Below are 13,260 nucleotides of genomic sequence, written 5' to 3'. Positions count from 1 at the left end.
GTGAGAAATGAGAACTACCACAGAACTTTCTTCTGCAAAGTTTTACAACCAAGAAGAATAAATAAATGTGCAGCGATATGAGTCTGCACAAACCACTGCTATTAAAGTAATTTGCCCTTCCTTTCCTTTTCTCTGTTTGACTTCTAATCCTCTGGCATGTCGAGGAGCTCAACCTCCTCTTTTTGTTTTTGAATCAAGTCTATATAGCTTTGAGTAACTTCTTTATTAAGTGCTGTGCAAACCTCTTTGGGCCTTCAGTCCTTTGCCATAGAGCTCAGGACATGCAAAATTTAAAACATCAACTACTTCTGAAGACCTTTTCTTCTTGATTATCTATCCCATGGGAGCTACAGAACATAAGGTATGTCCATAGGGCATAAGACACAAGATATCTCCATAAGGTATAAGATCTCTCCATCAAATCCCTTCCTTGGGGCTCAGGGAATCCTATGGAAGAGGAGACAGGAAAAGTCTACAAGTCAGAAGGAGGGAGGACACCAAGGAAAGACCTTCCAGTCTTATGAACTCTCAAAGATGGAAGCATCATGTACAGGGCCTGCATATATATGCATCTGATCGAGCCACATGGCTAAAAGAAAAAGTGAACATGTCCTCCATCTCTAACCCAGAATCTATTTATAATTGACGACCACTAGCAAATGAAAATTTACCTTTTTTGTAAGGAGTCTCACTGGGGAAATAAACTACTCTTGAGGGTAGGCCACATGCCCAGCAGCAGATGCCAACAGAAAAGGAATTCAGTAGCATCTTTGGAGGTTCCTGGTCCATTAATGTAGTGCCATGGTTTTTCTTTTTAAAAGTTTTATATATATTTATACAGGTATTTTGCAGTTTAGTGTTTTTATGCAACTCCTGGGCATGCAAACATGTGGGTCTCTGCTTCTAAGACTATTTGTTGTGCCTTTGTTGAGTTCTTTTCTTTCTGTTTGTTAGTTTTGTTCTGTTCCAATATATTAGTATATATATATTAGGGACAAACCTCAGAGGAGCAGAGAGAGTAGAAAGTGAGATCAGATATATTGTAGGAGAAAAGACTAGTTTCAACAAAAGGAGATGGAAAAGAAAATTCAAAATTCATAAAGCAAACTAACTCACTTTTAAGGAAAAAGAAAGTGAAACAATTTAACTTCATTCTCATTTGCCCACTTCATAAACATTTTCACTGTCTCAATTTTTATTCTGAATGGACATAGTATCATTGTTCAAAACAGGCAACATACAACAAAGACAAAAATCACAATTAGCCTGTTCTAGGTCAAAATATGTGAAATAAACAATATATTTCATCTATCAAATTAATAAGGCTACAACATCTAAATCTTACAAAGCTGTAGGTGAACAACACACTAAATCTTATTGAAAATTAAATGTAAATTAATTTCAGAATTTGTCAATGATAGTTACAAATTTAAAAGTCTGTAATTTTTGACACATAATTTCTACTTAGGAAATTTAATTTTCCTGTAAACAATAATAACATTAAGTTAGTCCCTAATAAAACTTTAAGAAAATTTGTGTAAGGGTGAAGCTGTGGTGGTGTTATGAAAGAGGAGACAGAGTAGAATTGCCTAAGAAAACAATTGAAACATATCACATGACTTAATGTTGTAGATTAAGGTACAATATTAATGTGAATTGACTAAGATGACAAAAAATAGCAAATTTAAATGCATATTAAAATAGTATTATTTTATAATTTTGTTTTATAATTATCCAAATACAAAAAAAGCATCCTTTTACAAATGTCTTAATTTGGATATGATTATTTCCAGAGTACACCAGAGTAAGAAATTAGTTATTAGATATTTGTAAATCTAAACAAAGCAATGAGATATGTCTTTCTAGTATAATTAAAACATGAATCTTCTATTTTGTGGGAACATTAATCTTAATACAGTGCTGAAAAAATAATTACCAGCTTTTGTCTCCTTTTGTGAACTCAGATTTTGTGGGGAATGGCAAGTCAACTTTAAGCCATTTCAATCCTGTTTAAAAAATGATAGCCAAGAAATTCTTGATGCCTCAAGAGATAAGTGAGGGAAAGTACAAAATTTACAGCTAAAACCATTTTCTTCCCATCACTGGTGATTAATTTTAGGTGTTGATTTGAAAAATATCAAAGAATGTTATTCATCAAATAACATTCTATCAATAGCTATTTTATACTAATCCTTTCATATCTCTAAGCCACTAACTTCAAGTAGTGGATGCCTTAGCAATGTATATGGATTTCATCCAACCCATATGAAAGCATTAACACCAAACATCTCAAGTTCCTTGAGGAGGACACACTTCCTCAATGCTCGTGCTTGTTTGTCCAGCTTACTCTACAGAGTTGAGGGGGAATTCAACCCCCTCATGTAAGCAGGTATCCTTTTTATTACTTTACTTATTTGCATTTCAAATGTTGTCCCCTTCCACAAACCCCCACCCCATCCCTCTACTGTATGCCTCTAAGAGGGAGCTCTCTCACCAACCCACCCACTCCTAGCTCACCTCTCTAGCATCCTCCTTCTCTGAGGCATAAAGGCTCCACAGGACGAAGTGCATCCCCTCCCACTAATTCTAGATAAGGCAGTCCTCTACAATATGTGTAGTGGGAGATATGGCTGATTCATGTGTACTCTTTGGTTGGTGGTTCAGTCCCTGGGAGCTCTGAGTGGTTTGGTTAGTTAATATTGCTGTTCTTCCTATAGGGTTGCAATCCCTAACTCTTCCATTGGGGTCCTCATGCTCAGTTCAATACTTGGCTTTGAGTATGAGCATCTGTCTTCGTCAGGTGCTGGGAGAGCCTCCCAGAGGACAATCGCATCAGGCCCCTGTCTGCAAGTGCATCATGGCATCAGGAAAAGCATCAGGGTTTGGTATCTGTACATGTGATGGATCCAGGTGGGGCAGTCTCTGAATGGCTTGGTCTTCAGTCTTTGCTCCATTTCTTTGTCCTTGCATTTCCTTTAGACAGGAACAATTATGGTTTAAAATTTTTGAGATGTGTGGGTGGCCCCATCCCTTAACTGGGTGACCTGTCTACCTACTAAAGATGTTCTCTCCAGGTTCTATCTCCCTGCTGCTTGTTTGCTGTTCGCTGTTATTGTAGTAATGTCACCCCCACTGGGTTCTGGGAGCCTCTTGCATCCCTGGCCTCTGGGACTTTCTAGTGGCTCCCCCAGTCCCCAGGCCCCTCTGCTACTTATTTCTCTTCATTCTCCTGGCCCTCTGGATTTCTCTTGTCTCTTCCCATACATGGTCCTGCTTCCCCCTTTTCCATCCCCTTCCCTCTCCCACCCAATTCGCTTCCTCCCTCTGCCTCCCACGCTTTGTTCCCCTTTTCTAAGTGGGATTGAAGCATCCTCACTTAGACCTTTCTAGTTGTTAAGCTTCATATGCTCTGTGGGTTGCATTATGGGTATTCTGAGTTTTTGACTAATATCCACTTATCAGTGAGAATTCTCTCTTTAGCTCTGTACCACATTTGTACTTGGGTTATTTGTGGGTTTTTTTGTTGTTGTTTGGTTGGTTGGTTTGGTTGTTTTTGTTTTGTTTTGTTTAGTCTAACTGATTAAAACTACATGGTATTGGTACAGAGACAAGCAAGTCAATCAATGGAATAGAATTGAAGACCAAGAAATAAATCTACACACCTATGGCCACTTGATGTTTGACAAAGAAGCCAAAATAATACAATGGAAAAAAGAAAGCATCTTCAGCAAATGGTGCTGGTCTAACTGGAGATCTGCATGTAGAAGAATGCAAATTTACCTATTCTTATATCCTGGTACAAAACTCAAGTCCAAATGGATCAAGGACCTCCACATAAAATCAGATAAACTGAATCTAAAAAAATAAAATAGCTTCAAACACACAAGGGAAATTTTCCTGAACAGAACACCAATGACTGAGGCTCTAAGATCAACAATTGACAAATGGAACCTTCTGAAACTGAGAAACTTCTGTAAGGCAAAGGATACTGTCAATGAAACAAATCAGTAACCTAGAGAATGGGAAAAGGTCTGTATTAACCCTATATCCGATAGAGGGCTAATATCCAAAATAAGCAGATATCTTTGTCAGAAGCACACAGTAGCACAAAACAATTCTTGAAACAAAAAGTCAATAAAATACTATGAGTACATACATATCTATTTTCCTGGGGAACACTGAATGACAGTTCACCCCCTACACACACACACACACACACACACACACGCACACACAGATATATATATATATATATATATATATATATATATATGATCTAACTTTTGAAGGTAGATTTTTATGAAATCACTAGGGTATCTGCTTAAATTACATTCAATGGTGATTGTGAAAGCAGCAGCATCTGCATAGAGTTCCAAGGTTGTCCTTGTCCTTGAACAGCCATGTGAAGATGTGTGTCTGGGGTGTACGCTGTTGAAGCTCATGTGTTTGTGGTGATGTCATTGCCAACTCCCCCTCACACCTTGTCTGGCCTTCAAAAAAGGCAACACACATCTGTTAAATGACTGCCTTTGGTCTTTCTCATAAAAGCCTAATTACTTTTTCTTAGGTGATAATTTTTTTAGGATATTTCTAAGTGCTTTAGTGTAAACAAAGCGATAAAATGAACACAAACCCACTGTGGGTCTAAAGGCTTAAAAATCCATTCATAAAATGGTTATAGAATTGTGGCTGAGTGCTCAGAAACTTTTGTGCAATTGCATTAATTTTAGCTCCTAATGCATTTGTAAATAAAGTAACATAATTGTGATTTAGCTTTCCATCAAGCACAGGAACTCCTCTTAGCAAGGACTTGACTACAGAGATAAGATTTTTAAATTCTTGCAATTTCACTGAAGACTGCAATTTTTTCCATGAACTCGAAACTGCCTTGAGCACACAGACCGTTATAAATAGTGAATCAGAAAGATTGTTTGACACAAGGTTATCTCCTTTTCATTTGTCACCCTAGACCCATCTCCTCATGCAAGTACCCTCTGGCCTTATTTCCATTGGTAATAATCTGTAATTTCTGCTATTTTCTCTTTTCAATACCACTGAAGAGCCAAATTTTCCTTAGGACATATTACCTATTTATAGCCATTTAGAACATTTTATACCAATCGGCACTTTGGAGCTGTATCTGACTCTGTAAGTAGCATTTCCATGGTTTCTGTAGACTTTTATTACATGGTGTGACATTCGATTGATGGACTGTCTCCATCATACTCCCTGTCAATTGTACACTGATCCATGACAGCCTAATGGATATGTGACAGTGTTTGGCAGGGTGAGAATGACTACAATAACATTTTGGAGTAGAAGGATATCAGGGTTTCTTTTAATATTCTTCTTAATTTTCCCCTCACAGGAAAACATTTTTTAAAGCTGAGAACATATGATATGCCAATTGTCTTCATCTGAAAAAAACCTGATACCTGTTTTAGATAGACTGTATTAAAAATGCTGGCAAAATAGCTGTCGATCAAGCTGAATGGGGCTATTAGACATTCCCCATAGCAAAGAGACTTCCAAGAACTCTCTCTGGAGGCAATTGTGTTGTGTTCCAGTACGGGCCAAAGGTTATTACATCTAGGAAGATGTTCTCTGTTGAGGAAGGAGAGAAGGGCTTACTGCTTTCACAGCAGGGAATTGCTCAGGACTTGCCTGAGGAGATGTGTGAACTTCCTCAGAGCAGGCATTTGGAGACGGAGCCAGGGAGCATGCCTTTGTAACTAACCCTGGAGCCTTTGAACACAGAGACTTCAGGTTGATTTGCTGTTTTCAAGGTTCTACCTGTGCCCTCCCAAAGGTGCAGTAAAGAAGAGAAGAGACACTTAAAGCTCTTCTTCCTTTCTGGGATGTCACAGATAATTTGCAATGCCTGCATCTTTTGGTTTGGTTGGTAAGGAGGCTTCTAGCATGCTCCCAGGAAACTTCTGAGATCAGCGAGTGAGGGACATCAATAGAACAGGAAAAGGGCTAAAGGGAGACCATGACACACTGAGGAAAGCTTGGGAATAAGCAGGAGGCAGGGATAAAGGACTGGGCTTGGAGAACAAACTGCATGCAGCCTGTGACATGGTAACAGTTCCCCCAAAAAGAGCCTGGGAAAGGAGATCAGCCAGGAACAAACGACCATCAGGGCCCCTGCTCTCATTCTTTAGCAGTAGACAAGCAATGGACAGTTTGGGTGCTCTGAGTGTCAGTCTAGTTTGTCTGAATATCTTTCAAGGTCAATTGATGTTTTAATTTTGAAGAAGATGGATATTATGTAATTTGTAGGCATGAGAAATTTTGGTTGTGTGCTAAACCTTCACACACAGTTTTTGTCTCAGTATTAAGAAATTGAGAGAAAGAAATAAGATTCTACATGTAGCTGTGGATTGACTCAGAGAATAATGAAGCTCTGAACTCAGAAGTCCTCATCAGCCACGGCAGGAGAAGGCACACATCTTGCAGCTGTACTGTGTATATAACTGCAGAACAGTCAGATGGTAACTGGAGTCATGATCCCATAAATTAACTATACATGGGCACTTACTGACACTGAGGCAAGTGTGTCCCTTAACACTCATCTAAGAGTGTATGTCCCCAGCCACCCATCGTACTGCTTTGTACAATTACGGTCATACTGGTTTATAAAGAATGCCATGACTCAGAAAAAGAGAGCACCAACACAAACCAGGGTGATCAACTGAGAATCACCATACATGACAAATGAGATTAGGGGAAGTTTTGGCTTCTTGCAGCCCCATCTGCTACTTTCGTCATAGGACACATGATTCTCTTCCTTGTTTGGATCCATCTTTCCATGATCTCCTTTCAAGATAGACGCCAACACAAAGCTCTTCCTCATATGAACTTTTACAAGTCAATAAAACTTGATATGGTCTTTGCAGCATATGGAGGCCATGATGAAGGAGGTACACAGCCCAGATATGTTTAAGTCATTAAGAAAAAAAAAATAGAATAGGATACAAGCAGTTTAATGTCAACTGAGGGTGTTGTGTGCTTTAGTTCCTCATCCATAGTTTAGCCTATGAGTTTCATCCTTTTACTTGTTAGTGGTTAACATGCTACTCCTTCTTTTAGACAAGCAGCTGGTCAGTCAATTCAGAAAGCACTTTATATTGAGCACTTCATATCTTATAATGATTCTTACTACATTGGGAAGAAGAAGGGGTGAACAGCTAAAATACTGTAAGTGGCAACTGTAGGGGTTGTATACAAGATACGTTGATAACAAGACTGCACAGGAGGCTGTCAGAGTCCATTCACAGAAGCTGGGTTTGGACTGTGGGCCCAGTCAGAGCTCCTTAGCTTAGAAAAGGAATGGTGCACAGGATGGTAGTATGAACCACCCCAAGAAGTGAGTAGTGAATGATGTGCAGTGGATGCCAAAGGCTACTGAGCATAGGAACTGAAGGACTGGAGCCAAAAGTGTGGCAGCAGCCAGCAGCAGCCAGCCGTTTCTAGCCCTGCCACCTAGCAGCCCTCCATGTCTTTATGTGCAGGCACAAGAAACTAGAGTCAATCTAAATGGACCCATACCCATCACAAGCATGTTTAGAAAAACTATGCCAAATGTCTGATGTATGTCCAGCACAGGCTTATGACACAACGCATGCCACCATACCCACTAATCACTTGCCCATTGCTTTGGCCTGATAAGAACAGCCCCACCATGTGGGTTTTTAAGGTTCTGCTCACTGCATTGGTTAACTCTTCCTTAGGATGACCTTGCCTCCCAAAACACTGAATGTATTCACGTTCTGTCTTACTGTGTACCTTCATTGCATGTTTCAAGGTCTACATGCTTTTATACCCTTTTAAAGAAATCACTGCCCACTTTCTGAAGAAATGTATTTGCCCTCGTTCCCTGGCTCTTCTTGACCAGAAACGTCCAGAGAATCTATTTACTGGATCCTTATTTCAGGATGAAATCTGCTTCTGTTCTACCTGAAGATGTCCAAGGAGGTGAGAGCCTTCCATCTCCTTCTGTCCCTTCTGGTATTTGATTTGCTTATTGATTGATCCTTCTTAGTATCTCCCTCCCAATTGATCCTGCCCAGTGGCATTCAAAAAGACTCAATGATCTATCCTCCACCAATGAAAATCATTACAAAGTATGCCTTGACTCTAGCCTCTTATCTAATCTAGGTACAGATTATTCTGGCCCTGCTTATATCTGAACTAGGCACTTACTCATTGTCAACAAGTGAGATTTTAACTTTACATCAAACTTGTCACATAATTTCTGGGGTTTGAGGAAACCATGCATCCATTTATTGATAAAAGAAGAAAACTGCATCTTCAGTCATCTGCATCTTCATTCAGAGCATCTCTTCCAAACTGGTTTAGGCTTTTAAACTGTGACGTAATGACATGCCCTTAAGCATCTGGTCCTATAATTACCTGGGAGAGCTCCTCCCTTAGAGTCAGTACATAAGACACAGACCTACACTAACCTACCTTACACCTGTACTGGTGATCCTCCTGATCAGAGATGCAAGCAGCCAGAGTAGTTGATGGACTGGCATGTGAGAGTGATAGCAGTCTCTCTTATAATAAGGTAGACAAGCTAAGAAAAGATTACCACAAAAAAAAAAGCCTAGGCTTAACGGCATACTCCATTGCCTCATAGCCATTCCATGTATGACCATGATCACACGTTTCTCAAGAGGCAGAATGCACACACACACACACACACACAAACATGAGGTGGAGGTGAGGGAGAAACAAATGATATAATTGTATATGGTTTTGTTGTCATTTTACTTATATGCTATTCATATTTTCTCATGTTAGTGCAGTTAGCCTTATTTTTATGAAAGAGGTCGGGAGACACATAGGTGGGATGACTATGAGATATAGGAAGATGTGGCCTAGCTTTGTTCTCTATCTCCTTTAAGACACAGTCACTCATAGCCAGGCTTGCTTGGAACTTCTTATGTAACAGAAGATAACCTTGAACTTATGATCCTCTAATCTCCCAGTTTTGGAAAATTGATTTTGAAACCTTTCAATAACTGGCACCCACTATGCAAGTGTGTTCTCTCATGCTCATTTACAGGGATCACCCCTATTACCCTCCCAACAATGGCAGCATTAGCATCCAGGTTTATATCTGGAAACCCATGAAAAAAATCAGAGGCATGCTTGGGCATTTAGGAGAAACCCATCTCATAGGATGATCATTTTGCAACTTAAAAAAAAATTACACAGTATATTATTTACTTCTATTATATGTATTTGAGTGTCATGCATGCATATATGTTAAGTGTGCCATATAGGCTCAGTGCCTAAGGAACCGAGAAGAGGATTCCAATCCCTTGAACTGGAGTTACAGATGATTGTGAGCTGCCATGTGGGTGCTGGGAGCCAAGCCTAGGTCCTCTGCAAGAACAGCAAATGCTAGCTGGTGATCGATCACTCCAGTTACCATCTTGCAACTTTTTTTTTTTCTTTTTGTAATGCACTTTATTTGTCATATACATTTTCCCACAATAATGGAAAATAAAAAACAATAGCCAGTTTAAAAAAAGGTTTTGAAAGTATTTCTTTTTTTTAATTTTTAATATTTTTATTACGTATTTTCCTCAATTACATTTCCAATGCTTTCAAGCAACTTTTTAATGCCGGGGTTGGTTTGAGGCTGATGGAAGCAGGGCAAAAACGAAAACAAACCCCACGACTTGCTATATAATTCATTACCAAGAAGTGATCAGGGGTCTTTGTTCAAACTTTACCAATATTGTATTGTCATCAGTCTTTCATTCATCAGGGATCAAGGGAAATAATTTAGATGATTTACCTTCAAATACTGTACAGCATCTTCTTTACAGAAAAATCTTTAAAAAAAAAATGTTTCTTTATGAAGAACTTGTGGCCTTTATGGAAATTGTTCCAACCTGTAAGCAGGTGCCTTTTTTTTTTTAATGAAAATAAGTTTTAACTTGTACCCATCAGATGAGAAAACAAAAGAGAAGAATGTCATAGACTCCTATCAAATAATTGGAGTCTTGTGAATGGGCCCTAGGTGACCAGCAACATTAAATAAAAGATGAAACAGAAACACAACTCTTTGAATAATACTGGCTGAAAGCAATTTCCTTCTCAAAGGGAAGGGTACTGCTGATCTGCAAGTCACAAATCTGGGAGAGTCATGCCGGGCCTGAGACTTTGATTGCCTAGTTATTAAAGAATAAAATATTCTTAATCTTATATAGCTGACGACATGTAAAACAAATGTGAAATACTCCTGACAAAGTAGCACAAATTACCCAAAAGCAAGGGGTTAAGAATTATTCTTTCAACTCCTCAGAAAACTTAGAACACACATGATCCCTGCCCTGCTTCCTGCCCCAGGCCCCTGCCCCAGAAAACTATGCATATACACATGTGCATATGCACACACGTGTTAAGTACTGCAAGAGGTTTCTGGCTAGAGTCGTATTTTAGATATTAATTCTCGGGATACCAGTTTCATCTTTATATTGCTAGAAATTTGACAACAAAAATTAAGAGCCTGAGCATGCCTTGCACATTGAAAAGCCCCTCCAACTATGGTTGTGTTTTAGGAAGTTCTTCCCTCTCCTGTGGCCCTCCTTTTAGATATTCACTGCCTCTGTGTGAAGAGAGCCAGGATCTTTGACTCCATGAGAGTCATTTAGCTCAATGCTCCCTGACAGCTTGTATTCTTTCCCAGAAATGTGAAGTTTGAACTTTAAGAGAAAATGGATATATTTTACATTTTTAAATGGAGTTCTGTTCTAAGCACATTCTTCTGCCAATATTGATAACGGTAAAAGGTTAATGAAAATATATATATATATAATAAAGAATGAGCCAGCCAGGAAGACTCCAGGCAGAAAGAGAATTGTCTGGCCAGATGATATGATTCCACAGGATAAAAGGGGTTGAGACTTCACTTAGCCAAGTGGAGCACCAGGATACTAAAGCTCTGAAAATTAGCTTTGATAGATGCAAGCCAGAGAGGAGCCATACTGTCATTTTCACACACACACACACACACACACACACACACGTAAAAGAATGGTAGCAGTAAGGTAAGAGGTGGCTAACTTTGATGAATCTCATCTGGTGGTTGAGATTTATAGCCGTCTCGCCAGATCTTGCCTGAAATTTTTATAATGACTTCAAAAGGGAGCCTCTTGGTGTGTATTTTGTGATTTGTTTTTCTGCATTCATGCACTGTTTACATGTGATAAAGGCCATTGACCTTTTCTTATTTACCCAGTGCTAGCCTTTTAATCCCACTGAGGGCCTGAGAACATTAATTTTATGCCATACTTTGGGCAATTGTAGTATTAAAGCTTCGTTTATGAGATTCTCTGCTATGCCACTGTATTTTGAGATAGGATTTTACTGTGGCTAGACTAGAACTCTCTGTAGAGACTAGGCTGCCCTGCAGCTTTCAGAGATCTTCCTGTTCTGCATCCCTAGAACAGGTTTTCCAGGCACACCCAAAATGCTCAGATACCTTCGCAGGTTCTCTGGATGGAAACAGCTTTGCTGGGCCATGGATCTCTTTTACTTTTATCCAGCATAGGACACTTAAACCAGATTTTGCTTCCTTGTGTTTGCGAATGCTGTGGAGGTTGGAGTGGCATATGGGAAAGGGGGCACTAAAGGCTGACCTCTGAGCATGTGCAGGCCAGTTGAATGGTGCCTTCTTCCATTGTCCTGCTAACCTTATCAAACTGCCATGTTCTTTTTCTCACTTTAGCAATTAATGATCTTAGAAAAGAGATTTAATCCTGCAATATAATCAAGCAATTCAGGATAATAATGCAAGAGTCTTTGTCTTTGAAGAATGATCCCATTCTATTGGTCTTACATCACCTGTCCAACCCTCTGGAGGCAAGTATTCAAAGGGGATTCTCTCTTTCCCCTCCCTGGGAGACTGCAGAACTACAGCAGATATGCACTAATTATAGCCATGGGAAAGGTGATGGATAGCATGTCTTCATTTCATTATAAAATCACTTAGATTATTAAGGGTAAATTAAAATTCAAACATATATCTGGTAAGCTGGGGGGTGTATTTCTGAGTCAATCATTTTATTTGATGACTTGATGACTTTACTCTGATTTTTGATCATTTTTAGAGTAGATTTTCAAAGTTTTATAAAGAAATCAGCTTGTATGACAGAATATGGAAATCTTTTTTTTTCCTGTGAATTTCATGGGGTAAGCATTGGGCTTTCAGAACACTTGAAATTTGCATCTAATTCATATAATTTATTGAGAATTTCTTCATAAAATTCAAAAAGAAGTGAGTCACCTCCAACAAGCTACTAGTGAATGATCATAGATCTTGTTCCATTAGGTAGTAGATGTAAAGTTGGCAGCCTTCCCAGTTGAGATATCCCCATCAACCAAAGATGTCTTCCCTTTTGGCTTGAGTTGATGTGCTTACAAAGATCTTCTGTTGTGGGTTGAGTTCTCTGGGAAGGACATTGGAGGTGAGCTCAGACTTCATATTTATAGGAAGGAGAAAGAACTGGCAGAATAGAGTTTTGGTGCTACCTTGGACACGTTAAGTAAGGAGCAGCTTCATTAAACAAAACAAAACAAAACAAGACAAAACCCTCTAAAGCTAACTCAGTCTTCCAAAGTTGTCACACACCTGTAATGCAGGATCCCCTTAACTGTGTAAGCACAGAGAGTTTGTGGGTTGTACACAGTAGGCTGTTCTACCCTTAAAAGGGAATGTTCATAAACAACATGGACAGATTTAGAACACATTTAAATTAAATGAATAAGCCATGCATAGCAGACACAAATGCCATGTTATTTCATCCTATGGAATCTAAAACTGTCTATCGCATAGACGTAGAGAAAAGGATGGTGGTTTTTAGAAGGTGAAGTTATTGGGTAAACAAAAGTTTCGGGAGAGATTGTCCAATGAATACATAGTATGATTAGAAAATAAAGAATTTATTTCAAGAGATGTATTGTACAGCAAGGTAATTATAATGATTAACAAAGCATTTTTACATTGCAAATCAAAAATTGTATTCAGTTTCCTTACCATAAAATAATAACAATATGCATTAACACATTTGTTGCTTAGCGAGACTTAGCTATTCCTAAATGTGTACATATTGGAAAGTCTCACACACACACACACACACACACACACACAAAACACATACACATACACATACACAACAAACAACAAACACACACACCAAAGTCACACACACAACAAACAACAAACTAAAACAAACAAAC

This window comes from Mus caroli, unplaced genomic scaffold, assembly GCF_978045245.1.
Source record: "Mus caroli unplaced genomic scaffold, Mus_caroli_1 scaffold_3, whole genome shotgun sequence".
Classification (NCBI taxonomy): Eukaryota; Metazoa; Chordata; class Mammalia; order Rodentia; family Muridae; genus Mus; species Mus caroli.
The sequence above is the reverse complement of the archived record's forward strand: the minus strand, read 5'-3'. Positions refer to the sequence as shown.